We start from the raw sequence: 26,154 nt of genomic DNA, 5'->3' as shown, positions 1-26,154 counted from the left end.
ACCCGATGTGGACCAATTTTTGCATGATTGTTAGAGACCATATACCAACACCATGTACCAAATTTCAGCCGGATAGGATGAAATTTGCTTCTCTTTTAGACTCCGCAAGTCAAATCTGGGGATCGGTTTATATGGGGGCTATATATAATTATGAACCGATGTGGACCAATTTTTGCATGGTTGCTAGAGACCATATACCAACACCATGTACCAAATTTCAGCCGGATCGGATGAAATATGCTTCTCTTAGAGGCTCCACAAGCCAAATCTGGGGATCGGTTTATATGGGGGCTATATATAATTGAGGACCGATATGGACCAATTTTTGCATGGTTGTTAGAGACCATATACCAACATCATGTACCAAATTTCAGCCGGATCGGATGAAATTTTCTTCTCTTTGAGGCTCCGCAAGCCAAATCTGGGGATCGGTTTATATGGGGGCTATATATAATTATGAACCGATGTGAACCAATTTTTGCATGGTTATTAGAGACTACAAGTAGTTGTTATCGATGTAGGTCGGATGGTATTGAAAATGGGCCATATCGGTGCACTTTTACGTATAGCCCCCATATAAAGGGACCCTCAGATTTGGTTTGTGGAGCCTCTAACAGAAGCATATTTCATCCGATCCGGCTGAAATTTGGTATATGGTGTTGGTATATGGTCTCTAACAACTATGCAAAAAGTGGTCCACATCGGTCCATAATTATATATATATCCCCCATATAAACCCATCCCCAGATTTGGCTTGCGGAGCCTCAAGGAGAAACAAATTTCATCCGATCCGGTTGAAATTTGGTACATGGTGTTAGTATATGGTCTCCAACAACTATGCAAAAAGTGGTCCACATCGGTCCATAATTATATATAGCCCCCATATAAACCGATCCCCAGATTTGGCTTGCGGAGCCTCTAAGAGAAGAAAGTTTCGTCCGATCCGGCTGAAATTTGGTACATGGTGTTAGTATATGGTCTCTAACAACTATGCAAAAAGTGGTCCACATCGGTCCATAATTATATATAGCCCCGACATAAACCGATCCACCGATTTGGCTTTCGGAGCCTCTAAGAGAAGCAAATTTCATCCGATCCGGTTGAAATTTGGTACGTGGTGTTAATATATGGCCTCAAACACCCATGCAAAAATTGGTCCACATCGGTCCATAATTATATATAGCCCCCATATAAACCGATCCCCTGATTTGGCTTGCGGAGCCTCTAAGAGAAGCAAATTTCATCCGATCCGGCTGAAATTTGGTACATGGTGTTAGTATATGGTCTCTAATGACCATGCAAAAATTGGTTCACATCGGTCCATAATTATATATAGCCCTCATATAAACCGATCCCCAGATTTGGCTTGCGGAGCCTCTAAGAGAAACAAATTTCATCCGATCCGGCTGAAATTTGGTACATGGTGTTAATATATGGTCTTTAATGACCACGCAAAAATTGGTCCACATCGGTCCATAATTATATATAGCCCCCTTATAAACCGATCACCAGATTTGGCTTGCGGAGCCTCTTGGAGGAGCAAATTTCATACGAATCAGTTGAAATTTGGTACATTGTGCTAGTATATGGCCGTTAACAACCATGCCTAACTAGGTCTATATCGGTCTATAGTTATATATAGCCATCAGATAAATCTATCCCCAATCACACAAAAATTGGTCCATATAAGTTCATAATTGTATACAGCCACACACAAAAAAATAAAATATGAATTTGTACATAAATTTGTACATTTTTATAAATTTATGGAATTTTTCATAAAAAATGTGTACACTTACATAATATATTGTTTTCATAAATACTTGTTATGAAATTATGAATTTTTTAATAATATGTACAGACGGTTTCATAAAATTAATGAAATTTTACTTAATATATCAAAAATACTGGTTTTCTCTTAGCGTGAGAGAGCCACAACATAGAGTTACTCTCATATGTATACAATACAATCATATAATTCGAGACAAAAACCGAAACGTAACGTTTTGAAGGCAACGCGTGATTTTATTGTGTTTGAGTTTTTCAGTACAGTTTTAGTCGCCGTCGCGATTCGAAGATTTTTTATTGCTTTAGATAACATTGACAAAAAAACAATATTAACTGGAGGCGTTGGTGCTCATGTTTATTAATAATATAAAATATTATAAAACTATGTTCTTTGCTGGCTGGATTTTAATGCGGGTTTTAATAAATTGCATCATACATTTTGACCAATTATGCAGGCATTAACAATCAGGGGAAAAAATTTAAGAGAAAAGTTACATATAATGCATGACGTTTTTAGTATATATTATGTAAAATTACATAATTTTCAATGACAAAAATATGTATACTTCGTTTATAATATTAAAAATTACATTCATATTATGTACACATTCATAGTCAATGAAAACCTGTATTTTTTATTTAATGAATTGTTTTCATATAATTTATGAATCCCGTGTTTGGAAAATTTTTGTGAACACTATTCATAAAATAAATGTATTATTTTTTTGTGTGCACCACATTAGCGACCCCCATATTTCAATTCTGGCTCTCTACGTATTGTATAATACATACCACGTATGGACTAGCTCACAATTTAGAAAACGATGTTAAGAAGTTTTAAGATACCACAACCCAAGTAATTCGATTGTCGATGACAGTCTTTCGTAGAAGTTTCTACGCCATCCATGGTGGAGGGTACATAAGATTCGGCCTGGCCGAACTTACGGCCGTATATACTTGTTTTAATTGAAATGTCTTCAATCACAGAATTCAATAAAAAAATTTATTGATCCAATTAAACAATTTATTGATATAATTATTTTTTTTTTTGATAAATTTTTGTTTTAATTAAAAACTTTGTTGAATCAATTAAATTTTTAATTGAATATTTTTAAAACTCAATTAAAATTTTAATTGGAAAAATTTTTGTAAATTTTTTTTCTGTGTACAGATATTCTCGTACAAACAAATCCTAGTTTAAGAATTCATATTATATATACTTCAGAGTAAAACATGTTTTCTTAATTCAAAAAAAAAAAAAAACTTTAAACCAAAGATGCTAAATCCTCAAAATAAGTCTTAGCCTATATTTGAAGCGTTTTTATCTTAAATCTAAAGATTAAATATTTCAGTTAATTTACTTTCTTTCAATTAAAAAAATGTGTTTCTTTATTTTAATTAAAATTTCATTATTTAACGAAGTACTTTTTTCAGTGCATTACCATAGAGTTCTGGTGGGACAATCGAAGGTGTACATTTTCAGCTGATCTCTTTATCAATTAAACCCGGAGAGAGAATCAAATACGCTAACTTTGTACTTTCGTGCAAGCGAACCTTGGCTCCTTCCAGTCAAAATTACTGATCATTTCTGTTTTTCGATCGCTTTTTGGGCGCATTGCAATATTGCCATTGTCTAGGTAACGAGCAACAGTAAGCGTAAAAGTAACGGAAGAAGCTCTAACGATGGCAATTTGTGGGTTTCCAGCAAAGTATAAAGCAATAACACTATCACCCAACAATTTCATCACGAATAACTTTATTTCTGAATGCGATAGACCAAAATGCTGATATAAGCTTGTAAACAATAAAATGGACTGTAACTGGAATAAATCTGTCAGCTGCCAGATGAGCGGTTTGCAAAATGGTAGAAACTTGAAGTTGGTTGCAATATATATCAGTCACACTATATTGGAAAAATAATTGATTCCGTTTTACTACATTCATTTAAGTGTGAGAGATTTTTGGTTTAATTATTGAATCATTTTTATACCCTCCACCATAGGATGGGGGTATATTAACTTTGTCATTCCGTTATTTGTCATTTGTCTCTAACAACTGTGCAGAAATTGGTCCATATCGGTCCACTTTTACGTATAGCCCCCATATAAACGGACCCCCAAATTTGGCTTGCGATCAATCTAATAGAAGCAAAATTCATCCGATCCGGCTGAAATTTGGTACATGGTGTTAGTATATGGTCTCTAACAACCATGCAAAAATTGGTCCACATCGGTCCATAATTATATATAGCCCTCATATAAACCGATCACCCGATTTGGCTTGCGAGGCCTCTAAGAGAAGCACATTTCATCCGATCCGGCTGAAATTTGGTACATGGTGTTAGGATATGGTCTCTAACAACCACGCAAAAATTGGTCCACATCGGTCCATAATTATATATAGCTCCCATATAAACCGATCCCCCGATTTGGCTTGCGAGGCCTCTAAGAGAAGCAAATTTCATCCGATCCGGCTGAAATTTGGTACATGGTGTTAGTATATGGTCTCTAACAACCATGCAAAAATTGGTCCACATCGGTCCATAATTATATATAGCCCCCATATAAAGCGATCACCAGATTTTACCTCCGGAGCCTCTTGGAAGACCAAAATTCATCTGATTCAGTTGAAATTTGGTACGTGGTGTTAATATATGTCCTCAAACTCCCATGCAAAAATTGGTCGAAATTGGTGCATAATTATATATAGGCCCCATATAAACCGATCCCCAGATTTGACCTCCAGAGCTCCTTGGAAGAGCAAAATTCTTCCCATTCGGTTGAAATTTGGTGATGTTAGTATATGGTATCCAACAACCATGCAGGAATTGGTTCCTATCAGCCCATAATTATATATAGCTCCCACATGTTAAGAAGTTTTAAGATACCACAACCCAAGTATTTCGTTGAAGTTTCTACGCAATCCATGGTGAAGGGTACATAAGATTCGGCCTGGCCGAACTTACGGCCGTATATACTTGTTTTTAATTTTTTTTACCCTAAACCACATAGTGGTCAGGGTATAATAAGTTTGATCGGCCAAAAAATGTGCCTACCAGAAATATTGATTTTAGACCCCATAAAATATATACCGATCGACTAAGAATCACCTCCTGAGTCGATCTAGCGCTTGGTGTCCGTCCGTCCGTCCGTCTGTCCATGTATTTGTTGTTCACAGGATTCCGTTCGCAATTATTAACCGATTTTGATGAAATTTGGTACAGGGAGTTTTTTGGGCACAAGGAAGAACGCTATTGAATTTGGAAATCGGATCAAATTTAGATATAGCTCCCATATATATGTATCGCCCGATTTCGACAAATGGGGTCACGTTGCGCTCTTTTTCAAACGGATCGTCACCAAATTTGGCAAAAGCTAATCGCCCTTCAAGTCTGCAAAGTTTCATCCAAATCGGTTCAGATTTAGACATAGCTCTCATATATATGTATCGCCCCATTTTTCTAAATTTGGCCATAAAACCCTTATTTATCAACCGATCTTACTCAAATTTGGCTAAATGTAGTCTTCTATAGCACTAACTATATGTGCAAAAAATCATCGAAATCGGTTCAGATTTAGATATAGCTCCCATATATATGTATAGCCCGATTTTCCCAAATTTGGCCATAGAACCCTTATTTATTAACCGATCTTACTAAAAGTTGGCTAGATCCAGTCCTCTATAGTACTAACTGTATGTGCAAAATTTCATCGAAATCGGTTCAGATGTAGATATAGCTCTCATATATGTATCACCCGATTTTGAAAAATTCGCCCCTAATAACCTTATGTTTGACCATGCAGGCCTCATTTCTTAACTGATCTTACTCAAATCTTGCACAAGGTAACCTTTTGTGGTATTAATCAAACCAGCAAAATATTATGCAAATTGGTTCAGATTTAGATATAGCTTCCATATATATGCATCGCTCGATTTTCCCAAATTTGGCCATAGTACTCTTATTTATTAACCAATGTTACTCAACACACAGCCAGTGTTGCTAGAAATTCCCTATATGTAGGGTTTTTCTAATATTTAGCGTCTTGTAGGGACGTAGAGCCACAATGTAGGACATTTTCACTCAACACAATTTGTAATAATTTTTACATTTTGGTGGCTCTAGAGGAGGAAATTAGAAGCCGGCAAGGCTTGATCTTTAACAATGCGTGGTAAACTTTATTCCTGTAGAAAATGTTGTCAATATTTTATTTCTATAGAACATTTTGTCAAAATTGTATTTCTATAGAATTTTTTTTTTCAAAATATTATTTCTATAAAAAATTTTCTCAAAATTTTATTTCGGTGGAATTTTGTCTCAAAATTTTATTTCTATAGAAAATTTTCTCACAAAAATTTGTTTATAGAAACTTTTTCCAAAATTTTATTTTTATAAAGCCTTAACAAAAAAGATTACTAATTTGGGTAGAATTCTACCAACTGTGGCAACCGTGGTCGTAATACAAATTTATATTCTAAGTTATATACGTTGCATATTCATGTTTTAAGATAATAAAGTACTTAGAACCATTTTTGTTTTGTAAAATTTTTTAAATTTAACGAAAAATATAGTAGGGAAAATTATTTGGGAATGTATAGGAAAGTAGGGAACTTTTTTTGTCCTAGTAGGGTAAACCGAACATTTTCCCTGGCAACATTGACTATGAGCTATAGTCAGATTGACACAAAGCACCCATAGACATGTACCCCTTAATTTTCTTAAATATGCAACTGCGGTTTATCTCCCAGACCTATATGTTACCCCACAAATGCTTATGATTACTAATTCTGTAATGGTGGTTTAGGGTATGATATAGTCGGCCCCGCCCGACTTTCTACTTTACTTACTTGTTTTAATTGAAAATTATTGGAAATATTCTAAGGCGATAGTTTTTAGTTGCTAGTGCTTATGTTTTTATTTATTGTAATTTTTAATTGTTAAAAATATATAAATAAAATGAAATAAAAAATATTTTTGATATATTTTTCTATATAGATCGCAATTTGTAATCTGGCACGTTTTTGTGCCGAAATACTTTGTTGCAATTAAAACATTTTTTCATTTTACCTACAGTATCCTGACCAAAACATTGACATGAATCTCTTAGAGAAAAATGTCTTTTTTGGAATGCCATTAATGGAGAATTTTAACAGATTTTTTTTGTTACGAATTCGGTATCTGTGGACTAATCTTTTGTTCGTTTGACTCCATCGATTATGGATCCATTAACTTTTGAAACAAGCAAATTCTAAAGAGATTAGTCAGCAGCTAGGCAGGCAATTCTGAGGATGTTATGGCAAGAAAAGGCGGTTTTGTTGATGGTTGTGGGGGGACATTGGGACCCTTATTAATGATTATGGTTTTATTAACACTTGTTTATGTCACTCGCTTATCCATTTTAGCCGTTCGTTCATTGTCATTGTCAACTTTGTGGATTTTTGTTTTCCTCTGAGCTTCTAGTTAAAAATTTAGGTTAAATTAAGCAGTTAACACTCTATTTGTTGTACAGTATTAAAGGCAGATTGTCATCGTCCACATAAATGGCTAACAATGTAGCGAGCGCGGGAGTACCATCTCATATACTGACCACAATATCCTGTAATTTCGATGAAACTGTTTCTAGAGAAGTGTGAAACACACGAGCTTGTTATTCATGCATTTTATTATAGGAGTTTTTAATGGCCCATTCTTCCCTCGAATATATTACTAAATTATTTTGTTAAGCTAACAATGGCATTAACATTTTTAATGATATTGCATATAAATTTACATCGTAACAAGATTAAAAGCAGCCACAGACAATATCTACCGAACCCCAGATTCTTTCAATTGCTTCCCTTGAATGACATTGGTTAAGTAAAAATGACTACGGAATGTGACCACGGTTGCCATTCGTGCCAAATATAATCTACCAAAATTTGACGAAAATTTCACCACCACTTCACCAAATTGAAAAAAAAAAAAAAAAATACTCACAATGGATCGTTCAATTAAATAAAATTAAAAATTTCAAATTGAAATTTGTCAAACATTCCTTTTTTTAGAAAATTTTGTAAAAATTTTATTTCTATGGAAAATTCTGTCAAAATTTTATTTCCATAGAAAATTTTAAAATTTTTTTTTTCTACGGACAATTTTGTCAAAATTTTATTCCTATTGAAAATTTTGTCAAAATTTTATTTCTATACGAAACGTTGTCCGATTTTTATTTTTATAGATTTTTTTCAAAATTTATTTTTATAGAAAATGTTGTTAAAATTTTATTTTTATAGAATTTTTTTCTATAGAAAATTTTGTCAAAATTTTATTTCTATAGAATATTTTATCAAAATTTTATTTCTATTGGAAATTTTGCCATCATATTAATTCTACAAAACAAATTGTCAATATTTTATTTCCAAAGAAAAGTTTGTCAAAATTTTATTTTGTAGAAAATTTTCTCAAAAAATTTTATTCCTATAGAAAATTTTGTCAACATTATGGTCCTATTAAAAATTTTGTCAAAATATTATTTCTATTGAAAATTTTGTCAAAATTTTATTTCCATAGAAAATTTTGTCAATATGTTATTTCTATAAAAAAATTTGTTAAAATTTTATTTCTATAGAAAATTTTGTCAAAATTTTATTTTTATAAAAAATTTTTGCAAAATTTTGTCAAAATTTTATTTCTATACAAAATTTTGTCGAAATATTATTTCTGAAAAAAAAAAAAATAAAATTGTATTTATATTCAAAATTTTGTCACAATTTTATTTCTATAGAAAATTTTTTCAAATTGTTATTTCTATATAAAATTTAGTCAAAATTTTATTTCTATAGAAAATTTTGTCAAAATGTTATTACTATAGAAAATTTTGTCTGAATTTTATTTCTATAGAAAATTTTATCGAAATATTATTTATATAGAAAATTTTGTCAAAATTTTATATCTATAGAAAATTTTGTCAAAATTTTATTTCTATAGAAAATTTTTCAAAAATTTTATTTCTATAGAAAATTTTGCAAAATTTTAGTTCCATTAAAAATTTTGTCAATATATTATTTCTATTGAAAATATTGTTAAAACTTTTATTTATATAGAAAATTTTGTCAAATTTTTATTTCTATAGTAAATTATGTCTAAATTTTATTTCTATAGAAAATTTTGTCAAAATTTTATTTTTATAAAAAAATTTGCAAAATTTTGTCAAAATTTTATTTCTATACAAAATTTTGTCGAAATATTATTTCTGAAAAAAAAATTAAAATTTTATTTATATTCAAAATTTTGTCACAATTTTATTTCTATAGAAAATTTTTTCAAATTGTTATTTCTATATAAAATTTAGTCAAAATTTTATTTCTATAAAAAATTTTGTCAAAATGTTATTACTATAGGAAATTTTTCAAAAATTTTATTTGTATAGAAAATTTTGCAAAATTTTAGTTCTATTAAAAATTTTGTCAAAATATTATTTCTATTGAAAATTTTTTCAATATGTTGTTTCTATAAAAAATTTGTTAAAATTTAATTTCTATAGAAAATTTTGTCAAAATTTTATTTTTATAAAAATTTTTTGCAATATTTTGTCAAAATTTTTTTTCTATACAAAATTTTGTCGAAATATTATTTCTGAAAAAAATATTTTTAAATTGTATTTATATTCAAAATTTTGTCAAAATTTTATTTCTATAGAAAATTTTGACTAAATTTTATTTCTATAAAAAATTTTGTCAACATTTTATTTCTGTAGTAAATTTTGTCAAAATTTTATTTCTATAGAAAATTTTATCAAAATATTATTTCTATAGAAAATTTTGTCAAAATTTTATATATATAGAAGATTTTGTGAAAATTGTATTTCTTTAGAAAATGCTATCATAATTATATTTCTATAGTAAACTTCGTCAAAATTTTATTTCTATAGAAAATTTTGTCAAAATTTTATTTCTATAGAAAATTTCGTCAAAATTTTATTTCTATACAAAATTTTTCAAAAATTTTATTTCTATAGAAAATTTTGCAAAATTTTAGTTCTATTAAAAATGTTGTCAAAATATTATTTTTATTGAAAAATTTTCAAAATTTTATTTCCATAGAAAATTTTGGTAATATGTAAGTTCTAAACAAAAATTTGTCAAAATTTTATTTCTCTTGAAAATTTTGTCAAACTTTTATTTCCATAGCAAATTTTTGAAAATTTTATTTCTATTGAAAATTTTGTCAAAATATTATTTCTGAAAAAAATTTTGTTAAAATTTTATTTATATTAAACATTTTGTCAAAATTTTATTTCAATAGAAGATTTTGTCAAAATTTGATTTCTATAGAAAATTTTGTCAAAATTTTATTTCTATAGAAAATTTTGTCAAAATTTATTTTTATAGAAAATTTTCTCAAAAATTTAATTTCTATAGAAAATTTTGTCAAAATTTTATTTTTATAAAAAATCTTTGCAATATTTTGTCAAAATTTTATTTCTATACAAAATTTTGTCGAAATATTATTTCTGAAAAAAAATTTTAATTGTATTTCTATTCAAAATTTTGTCAAAATTTTATTTCTATAGAAAATTTTGTCACAATTTTATTTCTATAGAAAATTTTGTCAAAATTTTATTTCTATAGAAAATTTTGTCAAAATTTTATTTCTATAGAAAATTTTGTCAAAATTTTATTTCTATAGTAAATTTTGTCAAAATTTGATTTCTGTAGTAAATTTTGTCGAAATCTTATTTCTATAGAAAATTTTGTAAAAATTCTATTTCTATAGAAAATTTTGTCAAAATTCTATTTCTATAAAAAATTTTGTCAAAATTTATTTTTATAGAAAATTTTCTCAAAAATTTTATTTCTAAAGAAAATTTTTCTCAAAAAATTTATTTCTATAGAAAATTTTGCAAAATTTTACTTCTATTAAAAATTTTGTCAAAATATCATTTTTATTGAGAAATTTTCAAAATTTTATTTCCATAGAAAATTTTGGTAATATGTAATTTCTAAACAAAAATTTGTCAAAATTTTATTTCTATAGAAAATTTTGTCAAACTTTTATTTCCATAGAAAATTTTTGAAAAATTTTTTTTTATTGAAAATTTTGTCAAAATATTATTTCTGAAAAAAATTTTGTTAAAATTTTATTTATATTAAACATTTTGTCACAATTTTATTTCTATATAAGATTTTGTCAAAATTTGATTTCTATAGAAAATTTTGTCAAAATTTTATTTCTATAGAAAATTTTGTCAAAATTTTTTTTATAGAAAATTTTCTCAAAAATTTAATTTCTATAGAAAATTTTGTCAAAATTTTATTTTTATAAAAAATTTTTTCAATATTTTGTCAAAATTTTATTTCTATACAAAATTTTGTCGAAATATTATTTCTGAAAAAAAAATTTAAATTGTATTTATATTCAAAATTTTGTCAAAATTTTATTTCTATAGAAAATTTTGTCAAAATATTATTTCTATAGAAAATTTTGTCAAAATTTTATATCTATAGAAAATTTGGTGAAAATTGTATTTCTTTAGAAAATGCTATCATAATTTTATTTCTATAGTAAATTTCGTCAAAATTTTATTTCTATAGAAAATTTTGTCAAAATTTTATTTCTATAGAAAATTTCGTCAAAATTTTATTTCTATAGAAAAATTTTCAAAAATTTAATTTCTATAGAAAATTTTGCAAAATTTTAGTTCTATTAAAAATTTTGTCAAAATATTATTTCTATTGAAAATTTTGTCAAAATTTTATTTCTATAGAAAATTTTGTCAAAATTTTATTTTTATAGAAAATTCTTGCAAAATTTTGTCAAAATCTTATTTCTATAGAAAATTTTGTCGAAATATTATTTCTGAAAAAAATTTTTTTAATTGTATTTATATTCAAAATCTTTTTCAAATTGTTATTTCTATAAAAAATTTTGTAAAAATTTTATTTCTATAGAAAATTTTGTCTAAATTTTATTTCTAAAGAAAATTTTGCCTATATTTTATTTCTATAGTATATTTTTCAAAAATTGTATTTCTATAGAAAATTTTGCAAAATATTAGTTCTATTAAAAATTTTGTCAAAGTATTATTTCTATTGAAAATTTTGTCAAAATTTTACTTCTATAGAAAATTTTGTCAAAATTTTATTTCTGTAGAAAATTTTGTCAAAATATTATTTTTATAGACAATTTTTGCAAAATTTTGTCAAAATTTTATTTCTATAGAAAATTTTGTCGAAATATTATTTCTGGAAAAAAATTTAAATTGTATTTATATTCAAAATTTTTTCAAATTGTTATTTCTATAAAAAATGTTGTCAAATTTTTTTTCTATAGTAAATTTTGTCAAAATTTGATTTTTATAGAAAATTTTGTCAAAATTTTATTTCTATAGAAAATTTTGTCAAAATTTTATTTCTATAGAAAATTTTGTTAAAATTTTATTTCTATAGAAAATTTTGTCAAAATTTTATTTCTGTAGAAAATTTTGTCAAAATATTATTTTTATAGACAATTTTTGCAAAATTTTGTCAAAATTTTATTTCTATAGAAAATTTTGTCGAAATATTATTTCTGGAAAAAAATTTAAATTGTATTTATATTCAAAATTTTTTCAAATTGTTATTTCTATAAAAAATGTTGTCAAATTTTTTTTCTATAGTAAATTTTGTCAAAATTTGATTTTTATAGAAAATTTTGTCAAAATTTTATTTCTATAGAAAATTTTGTCAAAATTTTATTTCTATAGAAAATTTTGTTAAAATTTTATATCTATAGTAAATTTTGTCAAAATTTGATTTCTATTTAAAATTTTGTCAAAATTTTATTTCTATAGAAAATTTTGTCAAAATTTTATTTCTATAGTAAATTTTGTCGAAATCTTATTTCTATAGAAAATTTTGTAAAAATTCTATTTCTATAGAAAATTTTGTCAAAATTCTATTTCTATAGAAAATTTTGTCAAAATTTTATTTCTATAGAAAATATTGTCAAAATTTATTTTTATAGAAAATTGTCTCAAAAATTTTATTTCTATAGAAAATTTTCTCAAAAATTTTATTTCTATAGAAAATTTTGCAAAATTTTACTTCTATTAAAAATTTTGTCAAAATATCATTTTTATTGAAAATTTTTCAAAATTTTATTTCCATAGAAAATATTGTTAATATGTAATTTCTATATAAAAATTTGTCAAAATTTTAGTTCTATAGAAAATTTTGTCAAACTTTTATTTCCATAGAAAATTTTTGAAAATTTTATTTCTATTGAAAATTTTGTCAAAATATTATTTCTGAAAAAAATTTTGTTAAAATTTTATTTATATTAAACATTTGGTCAACATTTTATTTCAATAGAAGATTTTGTCAAAATTTATATCTATAAGAAATTTTGTCAAATTTTTTATCTATAATTTTAAATTATAGATAAAAATTAAATTTTATCAATATTTTACATCTACAGAATATTTTTGTCAAACTTCTATTTCTATAGAAAATTTTGTCATATATTTTTCCTATAGAAAATTGAAGTACCTATTAGTGGGAGAGGAATACAAAATCTACCAAAATTTAACCAATCTACACAACAGTTAAAAATCTAAAAATTTTGGTAGTATTCTGCCAAATGTGGCAACTGTGAATGTGATACAGGACAGTATGCGTTAAGCATACAAATCATGAAGTTGAGGAGAACACTACAAAAAAATTTGGTATGGGATATGAGACCATCCAATAATGGTTATAGCCATTAGCCTTTGAAACAAATTAAGCATTTATATATTTTATGTCCCCATTCTACCAATAGATGGCAATAGTTGCAGCTATCACGGTCCGCTAGATAGTTCTAAAAAATTATTAAGTCCGATTTATGTGACGATATCTATTGGAATAATAATGAATTTATTTTTACTACGTCTAATATATAAAAAAAATTATTTCAAAAAATGTATGTTTTCGATTTCCATTCCATTTTAAATAAAAACATATGCACTAACTTATAATACCCTGTTCCACAGTGTGGCGCAGGGTATAAAAATAATTTACATGTCGACGACATTAAAAACAGTAACATTTGCCGGCTCTTTAAACCAAGCAAAAAAGAATAACCGCATTCAGAGATCCTCCAATTTGATGGCATTGGTATTCCATGACAACGACAGAAGGTGACACATGCCAATATGCGTTAAGAATACAAATCATGGGGCCAAGTGAAACATCAGAAAGAAAAACGAACGGCTTATTCCAATGGTATCTCCACCATTGGAGTTATGTTTATGGCAAATATTTCGAATTTCTGATATTTTCGTTTTTTTTTTTTTTTTTGAATATTTTTATTTTTGCTTCCTGCCCGATGTCGTATGGTCGCGTGTCATATAAATATCAGGCACACTCTTAGGATATTGCCAAGCACCAAGTGCCCCTCGTCACTTTGCCATCGTCATCATGACCAATATTTGACCATCATTGTTGTACATAAAGGTTGGCATGACAGTTTGTTGGTTTATTTTTTAGCCCCCTTGTTAACTAAAATCACTTTGGGAGGAGTGAGTAAAAATGCTAATGGGAATAATATGTAAACGCAACGCGTTTCCATGTTTGCCTTTTAGAGCGTGTATGAAAGTCAAATACATCAATGAAACCCAGTCCAAGTGACTCCCTCTTTTGTCCACAAAAAAAATTTTTTTGTTCGTTTTTTTTTTTTTTGCAACAAACGTTTAAACTTGTTACGTGCAACATATTCACGAAATCACCTCAACCGATAAAGAAAAAGTCCATGGCTAACATGAAAAATATTCGATATACAAATTGCCAACGACTTTAACCCATGGATGTTTCGGGATATTTGTTATTTTTTTGCCTGTCCTAACAAAATTGTTTTACGATATTCGAAAGCAGCGAAATTTACGACAGACTAATATCAAGCTAACCTGGAGCACATATTGTCTTCGTATTGTAAGGTGAAATAATCTAGGAGATAGTATAACACTAGGAAACATTCATATTCGTATTCGTAAAATTCATATTTTCGGATTGATATTTTTCTTATTTGAGATCTACATAAAAAAAAAAACCTGCAAATATTAACAAATTTTGGATATCCATAAAGCGATGGATGTCCGTCCGTGCATAGCTACATAGAGTTTTCCAGAAAAGAAACAAGCTTCCAAAAAAAACTAATTTGGATCCCTAATTGGTGATCCAGAAAGAGGGAAAGTTTTGATCATCTTTGATGAATTTTATATGGATTTATCATAAGACTGAAATATCTCCTTTTTTGGGTCCGACAAAATAAAGCGCTATAATATTTAAATTTTTGTTTTATTTTTATACCCTGCTCCACACTGTGGAACAGGGTATTATAAGTTAGTGCATATGTTTGCAACACCCAGAAGGAGACGAGATAGACACATGGTGTCTTTGGCAAAAATGCTCAGGGTGGGCTCCTGAGTCGATATAGCGATGTCCGTCTGTCCGTCTGTCCGTCTGTCCGTGAACACATTTTTGTAATCAAAGTCTAGGTCGCAGTTTTAGTCCAATCGACTTCAAATTTGGCACAAGTATGTGCTTTGGCTCAGAATAGATCCCTATTGATTTTGGAAGAAATCGGTTCAGATTTAGATATAGCTCCCATATATATATTTCGCCCGATATGGACTTCTATGGCCCCAGAAGCCAGAGTTTTATCCTAATTTGCTTAAAATTTTGTACAAGAATAACAATTAGTATTATAGCCAAGTATGCCAAATTTTATCGAAATCGGTTCAGATTTAGATATAGCTCCCATATATATCTTTCGCCCGATATGGACTAATACGGTCCCAGAAGCCAGAGTTTTACCCCAATTTGGTTGAAATTTTGCACAGGGAGTAGAATTAGCATTGTAGCTATGCGTGCCAAATTTGGTTGAAATCGGTTCAGATTTAGATATAGCTACCATATATAGCTTTCACCCGATTTACACTCATATGACCACAGAGGCCAATTTTTTGCTCCGATTTAGTTGAAATTTTGCACAGGGAGTAGAATTAGCATTGTAGCTATGCGTGCCAAATTTGGTTGAAATCGGTTCAGATTTAGATATAGCTCCAATATATAGCTTTCGGCCGATGTACACTCATATGACCACAGAGGCCAATTTTTAGCTCCGATTTAGTTAAAATTTTGCACAGGGGGTAGAATTAACATTGTAGCTATGCGTGCCAAATTTGGTTGAAATCGGTTCAGATTTAGGTATATCTCCCATATATAGCTTTCGCCCGGTTTACACTCATATGACCACAGAGGCCAATTTTTAACTCCGATTTAGTTGAAATTTTGCACAGGGAGTAGAATTACCATTGTTGCTATGCGTGCCAAATTTGGTTGAAATCGGTTCAGATTTAGATATAGCTCCCATATATAGCTTTCGCCCGATTTACACTCATATGACCACAGAGGCCAATTTTTAACTCTGATTTAGTTGAAATTTTGCACAGGGAGTAATTTTCCTATACTTCTAATACATATAAATCATAAATAAACTTTTTCGAAGTTTCCTTATAATTGCTTCAGATTTAAACGTTTCCTATATTTATACCCTGCTCCACACTGTGGAGCACCCTAGTGCATTAGCCTACTTAAATTTTGAGTCTATAGATTTTGTAGAAGTCTATCAAATTCTTCCAGATCGAGTGATATTTAAATGTATATATTTGGGATAAACCTTTATACATAGCCTCCAACACATTTGACGGATGTGATATGGTATCGAAAATTTAGATCTACAAAGTGGTGCAGGGTATAATATAGTCGGCACCGCCCGACTTTAGACTTTCTTACTTGTTTTTTTTAATTTATTGTTTAAAGGCAAAAAAAGCAAATCAGTTAAAATTTGCTCGCATTGGCATAGCACCTTCTTGAGATGATCGACTTTATTTACACTGACTTAGGCTCACTTAGACTAATCAGCCCTTTTTGGTATCATAGGTGGTTAACTTCTCTCTTACCAATGAGTGCTGCCAGATTCTATGTTTAGCTCAATGACAAAGGTCCTCCTTTTTTGTAGCCGAATCCGATCCATGGTTGCCACTGTTGGTAGAATGGTCGATTTTTTTATTGTATGGTAGTTTGGTAGAATTTTTGATGTTTTGGTAGATTTTGCAAAATATTCCTCTCTAATTGAGAGATTTCACAAATTTTCTATTAAAATAAAATTTTGAAAAAATTTTCTCTAGGAATAAAATTTTGACAAAATTCTCTCTAGAAATAAAATTTTGACAAAAATTTCCATAGAAAAAACAATCGACGAAATTTTTTCTAGAAAAATATTTTGAACAAATTTCCAAAAAAATATCGACGAAATTTTCTATAGAAAAAAATTTTCTATAGAAAAAAATACTCATCAAATGTTCTATCGAAACCAAATTTTGACAAAAATTTTCTACCGAAATAAAATTTTGACAAAAATTTTCTCTAGTAATAAAATTTTGACAAAATTTTCTATAGGATACAATTTTGATAAAAGTTTCTATAAAAAATGACAATTTTTTCTATAGAAAACAAGTAAGGAAAGTCTAAAGTCGGGCGGGGCCGACTATATTATACCCTGCACCACTTTGTAGATCTAAATGTTCGATACCATATCACATCCGTTAAATGTGTTGGGGGCTATATATAAAGGTTTGTCCATAATACATACATTTAAATATCACTCGATCTGGACAGAATTTGATAGACTTCTACAAAATCTATAGACTCAAAATTTAAGTCGGCTAATGCACTAGGGTGGAACACAATGTTAGTAAAAAAATATGGGAAACGTTTAAATCTGAAGCAATTTTAAGGAAACTTCGAAAAAGTTTATTTATGATTTATCGCTCGATATATATGTATTAGAAGTTTAGGAAAATTAGAGTCATTTTTACAACTTTTCGACTAAGCAGCGGCGATTTTACATGGAAAATTTTGGTATTTTGACCATTTTTGTCGAAATCAGAAAAACATATATATGGGAGCTATATCTAAATCTGAACCGATTTCAACCAAATTTGTCACGCATAGCACCAATGCTAATTACTCCCTGTGCAAAATTTCAACTAAATCAGAGTTAAAAATTGGCCTCTGTGGTCATATGAGTGTAAATCGGGCGAAAGCTATATATGGGAGCTATATCTAAATCTGAACCGATTTCAACCAAAGTTGGCACGCATAGCAACAATGGTAATTCTACTCCCTGTGCAAAATTTCAACTAAATCGGAGTTAAAAATTGGCCTCTGTGGTCATATGAGTGTAAACCGGGCGAAAGCTATATATGGGAGATATACCTAAATCTGAACCGATTTCAACCAAATTTGGCACGCATAGCTACAATGTTAATTCTACCCCCTGTGCAAAATTTTAACTAAATCGGAGCAAAAAATTGGCCTCTGTGGTCATATGAGTGTACATCGGCCGAAAGCTATATATTGGAGCTATATCTAAATCTGAACCGATTTCAACCAAATTTGGCACGCATAGCTACAATGCTAATTCTACTCCCTGTGCAAAATTTCAACTAAATCGGAGCAAAAAATTGGCCTCTGTGGTCATATGAGTGTAAATCGGGTGAAAGCTATATATGGTAGCTATATCTAAATCTGAACCGATTTCAACCAAATTTGGCACGCATAGCTACAATGCTAATTCTACTCCCTGTGCAAAATTTCAACCAAATTGGGGTAAAACTCTGGCTTCTGGGACCGTATTAGTCCATATCGGGCGAAAGATATATATGGGAGCTATATCTAAATCTGAACCGATTTCGATAAAATTTGGCATACTTGGCTATAATACTAATTGTTATTCTTGTACAAAATTTTAAGCAAATTAGGATAAAACTCTGGCTTCTGGGGCCATAGAAGTCCATATCGGGCGAAATATATATATGGGAGCTATATCTAAATCTGAACCGATTTCTTCCAAAATCAATAGGGATCTATTCTGAGCCAAAGCACATACTTGTGCCAAATTTGAAGTCGATTGGACTAAAACTGCGACCTAGACTTTGATTACAAAAATGTGTTCACGGACAGACGGACAGACGGACAGACGGACAGACGGACATCGCTATATCGACTCAGGAGCCCACCCTGAGCATTTTTGCCAAAGACACCATGTGTCTATCTCGTCTCCTTCTGGGTGTTGCAAACATATGCACTAACTTATAATACCCTGTTCCACAGTGTGGAGCAGGGTATAAAAAGTTGAGAAAACTTTCTATAGAAATAAATCTTGACCATAATTTCTATAGAAAATTTTCTAGAAATAAAATTTTGACAAAATTTGCTATAGAAAAAGATATTGACTATATTTTCCATAGAAATAACAAAACTTTAACAAACTTTTCTGTTGAAAAAAATTTTTTTAATTTTTCTATAAAAATAAATCTTTACAAAATTTTCTATCGAAAAAAATCTTTGGACACAAATTTTCATCCAAATAAAATTTTGAAAAAATTTTCTATGGAACTAAAATTTTGAAAAAATTTTCTATAAGAATAAAATTTTAATATTTTGTTTGTTCATAAACTGAACAATTCGGAATAGTTTTTTGTTGGGGAAAACAAAATTCGGTAGCTGGCCACATTCATGCTAGAGAAGCAACTCCCAGACCCTTTCCAATCTACCTTTGTTTGTTAGTCGATAAGCTCTTGCACTTTGTGGAACTGCAATGGGTTTAGCCCAAGCTCATTTTTCAGCACACGAACAAATGTTCTAATATTGCGGCATGGGATTTGATCAAATCAGGCCTATGCTTTTTATATCATTTCCAGTGGTTTTAGGGGTTACGTTTATGAGCAAAACAGAAGAGTTATTGACATTTAAATGTTTGGAGGGCTCTAACCATAGCCACTTGCACTGAAAAAAATATTTACGTGATATTAAAGATTATTAAAGATTACAACCTCAATTTTAGGATGCGCAATTTACATACTATTAAGGACAATTTTCTTTAAAATAATGAAATTTTAATTAAAAGAAAGTTTATAATCTTTGCTTAAAAATGTTTTTCATTAAATTGAGGACACATATTTTGGAAATTTATGTCCCTTCGTTAAAGTTGCATGTCTTTAAACTAAGGCAAATTTTCCTTAAAGTAAAAAAAAACATTTTTGATCTAAAAAAATCGTCCTTAAATTAACTGAAATATTGAATTTTTAGATTTAAGATAAAAACGGATGGCTAAGACCTATTTTGAGGATTTAGCATCTTTGGTGTAAAGTTTTTTTGGAATCAAGAAAAAAATTTTTACTTCGAAGATCCGTTCTAATTTGGATTTTTAAATTGGCATTTATTTGTACGTGAATATCTTTATTAATATACCGGAAAAATAGAATGAAAATTCGATAAATGAGATCGATATCCTAATTTTAATTTTATAGATCCTAGATTTAAAGCCACAAAAAATTTCCTTATTTTAAGGAACCTGCATCTTTGGCTCGGAATCAATACCAAAATCCTTAAAGGAAGGTCAAAATCTTTGGATCCAAGTAAACTTTTGTTTGAGTGTGTGGTCTTCAAGCCATACATAAAACAATCACACTATCACTCCTGAATTCCATCACGTTTAAATTTATTCTGAATGCAATAGATCAAAATGCTTTTGTAAGCTTGGAAACAATAGATTGAACTGTAATTGGAATAAAAATATCTTTGATGTCAAAACACCGGTTTAGAAATGGTAGCAACTGAAAGGAATTCGTTGCAATACGTACCAGCCACTCTATCCACAAAATTCCAAAACTCCCCAAAATCAACCAAATCCATTATTTGTCTCTTTATTCCTTGTATTTTGAATGTTACAAATTTTCATATAACTCCTTCAGTTTATCTCCCATACATTGCCACTACAGTAAATAATTCACACTTTATTTTTTATTGGTGATAATTAATGGATCTACCTAAAGCAACCAGCAAGCGAGCAAGCAAATCTCAAACCCAATTGAGCCTGACAACACTCAATGGTAAATGGTTTCTTGTTTGGATCCTTTTGATCTTTACAATTCATCAGCGGCAGAAATGGACTTGGACTCATAAAATAGAAATGCTCAACTCACACGCTATACTCGTACCTCTAGCACCATAATAATGATTGGCCAAGAATAAGAAAAAGGATCGGACTTGTTGTGCGACTTTATGTGGGGTAATAGATTCACCACCTCCTTCTGCTCAAGGTGCTAGTCATCGAGATGTAAACAAGAGGACTATGCTATTTGATTGTGGATGGCGTATGCTCGAGGAGTACTCGTATTGTAAACGCTTGGACAATCGGAATGACTAAATAAAATTTACAGCCTGCCGCCTTTCAAATACAAATACGAAGGAGTCTATAGGGAAACTCTCAGTCCAATGGATATGGAGTAGTTCAGTTCAGTTGAGTTGAGTGGAGTTGATTGCAATTAAATTATTGCTTAGATTGACACGCGCTTTATCCACCACCTCTCAGCCATTATGGAAAAAATATTTGGTGTGGATGTGCGCGCATGGTCATTTGGATATGAACATGGATTCATGAACTAGCCATGAATACTATGTGGCATTATTTTAATTTATCCAGCCAACTTATCGAGACTCCATAGCTGAAGTTATAGGTGTATCGAATGCGAGAGAAGTTACTGTGTTTTCGAAGCCATAATTAAATTAAATTTAATTTAAAGGTTTTATTCAATTACATATATGAGACTGTTGACTCTCTCACGTCAAGAGAAAATCCGTATTTACCGTTATTGTATGTATAGTTTCATGAATTTTATGAAAGATACCATGTATATTATTAAAATGTTCATAATTTAAGTATTTACGAAATTTTATATGTAGGTTCATCTGCTTTTCGGAAAAATTAACAAGTTTATGAACAAATTCGTATTTTATTTTTTTTTACAAAAGAATTTTGATCTATTGCATTGAGAAAAAAAAAGTTATTTATGATGAATTCAAGCGTGATATTATGATGCCTTTATATTTAGCTAAAAAGTGACTCTCGTTAGAGCCCTTCTGCATTTAAATGCATGTGCGCCTGAGGCATTTTGGAGAGTAAGATATGGAGTCGATCATCTCAAGACCGAGCTTTGACGGTAATGGGGAAAATACCGTAAATAAAATGTTGAAAAATTTTTTATATAAATAAAATTGTTACAAAATTTTCTTTAGAAATAAAATTTTGACAAAATTTTCTATAGAAATAAAATTTGACAAAATTTTCTATAAAAATTACATTTTGACATAATTTCTATAGAAATAAAATTTTGACAAAATTTTCTATTAAAAAAAAAATTGACAAAATTTTCTATAGAAATAAAATTTTGAAAAAAAATTATAGAAAAAAAATTAACAAAATTTTGTAAGAAATAAAATTTTCTATAAAAATGAAATTTTCTATAGTAATAAAATTTTGACAAAATTTTCTATAAAAATGAAATTTTCTATAGTAATAAAATTTTGACAAAATTTTCATAGAAATAAAACTTTTACAAAAATTTTCTATAGAAATAAAATTTTGAAAAAATTTTTTATTTTCTAAAATGAATTTTTCTATAGAAATAAAATTTTCTATAAAAATGAATTTTTCTATAGAAATAGAATTTTATCAAAATGTTCTATAGAAATAAAACGTTGACAACATTTTCTATTAAAATAAAATTTTGACAAAATTTTCTATAAAAATAAAATTTTGACAAAAATTTTTTTAGAAATAATATTTTGACAAAATTTTCTATAGAAAAAAAAATTTTGACAAAAGTTTCTATAGAAAAAAATTTGACAAAATTTTCTATAGAAATAAAATTTTGACAAAATTTTCTATAGAAAGGAATTTTTTTAAAAAATTTTCTATAGAAAGAAAATTTTGACAAAATTTTCTATAGGAAAATTTTGGCAAAATATTCTATAGAAATAAAATTTTAACAAAAGTTTCTATAAAAATGAAATTTTTACAAAATTTTCTATGGAAAGGAAATTTTAACAAACATTTTAAAGAAATAAAAATTTGACAAAATTTTCTATAGAAATAAAATTTTGACAAAATTTTCTATAGAAAGGAATTTTTAACAAAATTTCCTATAGAAAGAAAATTTTGACAAAATTTCCTATAAACATAAAATTTTGGCAAAATTTTCTATAGAAATAAAATTTTGACAAAATGTTCTATAGAAATAAAATTTTGACAAAATTTTTTAAATGTGTCTATAGAAATAAAATTTTTTCAATAGAAATAAAATTTTGACAAAATCTTCTATAAATCAAAATTTTGGCAAAATTTTCTATAAAAATAAAATTTTGACAAACTTTTTTAAAACAACAAAAAACTTTCTGTAGAAATAAATTTTTGAGAAAATTTTCTATAGAAATATAATTTTGAAAAATTTTCAATGGAAATAACATTTTAACATAATATCTATAGAAATAAAATGTTGACAAAAATTTTCTACAAAATTAAATTTTGACAAAATTTTCTATAGAAAAAAAATTTACAAAATTTTCTAAAGAAATAAAATGTTAGCAAAGTTTTCTCTATAAATAAATTTCAGACAAAATTTTCTATACAAATAACATTTTCACAAAGTTTTCTATAACAACAAAACTTTGACAAAATTTTCTATATAAATAAAATGTTGACAAAATTTTCTATAGAAAAAAAATTTTGACAAAATGTTCTATAGAATTAAAATGTTGACAAAATTTTCTATAGAAATAAAATTTTTGAAAAAATTTTCTATACAAATAAAATTTTGACAAAATTTTTTATAGAAATAAAATTTTGACAAAATTTTCTATAAAAACCAAAATTTTGACAAAATTTTCTATAAAAATAATATTTTGAAAAATTTTTCAATAAAAATGAAATTTTTTATAAAAATAAAATTTTGACAAAATTTTTTAAAACTATATTTGCTTAGTTCGGCTTGAGGTCATGTGAATAAAAGCAGATGTTGTTGTTTTTTGAGTTGTATTTTTATATTTAAAATTTTCCAATATTTCGAGACATCTCCGATGATCGTCTTCAGGGAAATTACTTTAAACAAAAAGAAAAAACATTTAACACATTAACAAAAAAATATATCATTACATGAAAAACACAGATAATTACATTTAAATTTAAAGAACAGTGAACTTCTTTACAAGGGAGTATATTTACAACTAAAAGCTAATCTGTCTTTCTATATTTTTGTACAATATTTCTATAAATATGTGCACAATGGTCCGTATCAGTCTTAAAATTCATTCGTCTTTCTGCAGGTACATTTATAATATGTAGCATCTCCAGAGTAAATCTCCTTTTATAATTGGTTTCTTGCGTCAAAATATCTACGTCCTTAAAGTTTGGTTTGTGTCCTGTTAAAGTGCAATGTGCTGCAAGTGCCGTCTTTTGCTCCAAGGGCTTATCAGTGGCTTTCTGATCAGATTTATGCCCTGAGAGTCTAGTTTTTAATTTGGTTTTCGTTGTACCAATATATAATTTTTGGCAAGTATCAGAGTCATTTCCATTGCATTTGATCTTATATACTACGTTTGACTTGTCTTCTTTCTTAATTTTGGATTTTGTCTTGCTGAAGAATTGATTTACTGTATTATGAGTCCTTTGTGCAATTTGAAATTTGTCCTTATTTAGCATGTTAGATGATTTGAATCTTTCCGAGAATTGGGGGACATATGTCAAGGGTTTATAAATTTTGGGTTCAATTTCGTCATGTTTGATATGTTGTTGTTCTTTTACATGTTGTATTAGGTCGTCAATCGTCTTATTCGGGAAATCATTTAATCGCAATATGGTCCTTATCTTATCTTCGTTGTCCTTATGAAATATTTTGTCGCTGATATCGTGTACTCTTCTTATAAAATTTGTAGCCGTATTCATTATAACTCGTCTAGGATGTTTGGAGTTGAAATTTATCAATCGTCCTGTGGCTGTTGGCTGTTGGCTTTTGATACCAGTTAATTTTTATTCCATTTCTGTGCCTTAGAATTATGGTATCTAAGTATGGTAACTTGTTGTCCTCTTCTGTTTCCATCGTAAATTGAATTTGTCTATCAAAGGCATTTAAAGCTGATAAAGTGGCCTGAACGTCATTTTTATTCAAAATACAGAACAGATCATCTACATATTTTGTCATTATTTTTGGTTTAATAGTCAATTTTTCCAATACTGAGTCCAAGAGTACTTCCATTACAATATCGGCGATAATAGGTGAAGCTGGTGATCCCATTGGCATTCCTTTACGTTGCTCATACACCTTGTTATCATATACAAAATATCTTGAGTCCTTTATACAAAAAGTTAACATTTCTATAAAAATATCCATCGGTATCTTCGTATAGTCCTTTATTTCGTCCCATTTTTCTTTTATAATCTTAATCGCCAAATTTACTGGAATGCTTGGAAAAAGAGATACTACGTCAAACGAGATCATTGTTTCATTGTCCTCAATCTTAATATTACTGGTTTTATTCTTAAATTCAATTGCGTCCTTTACATTATATTTGGAATCTTTCGTCAAATTTTCAAAATATTTACAATATTTTTTGATAGTTCATAAGAGGGGGAATTTATTGAAGAACATATCGGTCTTACAGGGACTCCTTCCTTATGTATCTTCGGAAGTCCATAAATTCGAGGGGCGTTAGCAGTTTTACATATCAATTTTAATTTTTCGTTGGTGTCAATGATGTTCATTCTGAATAATTTTTCCACCAGTTTGTTATTTTTGGTTTGTAGTGTTGATGTCGGATCTCTTTTTAAGCGTCTATATGTACAAATATCTCTTAAAATATTTTTCATCTTTATTTCATAATCGTCTTTATAGGGGGAAAAACCGTAGCGATGTATAAAGACGATTATGAAATAAAGATGAAAAATATTTTAAGAGATATTTGTACATATAGACGCTTAAAAAGATTTATAAACCCTTGACATATGTCCCCCAATTCTCGGAAAGATTCAAATCATCTAACATGCTAAATAAGGACAAATTTCAAATTGCACAAAGGACGCATAATACAGTAAATCAATTCTTCAGCAAGACAAAATCCAAAATTAAGAAAGAAGACAAGTCAAACGTAGTATATAAGATCAAATGCAATGGAAATGACTCTGATACTTGCCAAAAATTATATATTGGTACAACGAAAACCAAATTAAAAACTAGACTCTCAGGGCATAAATCTGATCAGAAAGCCACTGATAAGCCCTTGGAGCAAAAGACGGCACTTGCAGCACATTGCACTTTAACAGGACACAAACCAAACTTTAAGGACGTAGATATTTTGACGCAAGAAACCAATTATAAAAGGAGATTTACTCTGGAGATGCTACATATTATAAATGTACCTGCAGAAAGACGAATGAATTTTAAGACTGATACGGACCATTGTGCACATATT

The sequence above is a fragment of the Haematobia irritans genome, chromosome 2 (genome assembly GCF_050003625.1).
Source record: "Haematobia irritans isolate KBUSLIRL chromosome 2, ASM5000362v1, whole genome shotgun sequence".
NCBI classification, from domain to species: Eukaryota; Metazoa; Arthropoda; class Insecta; order Diptera; family Muscidae; genus Haematobia; species Haematobia irritans.
This window is presented reverse-complemented; position numbering follows the sequence as displayed.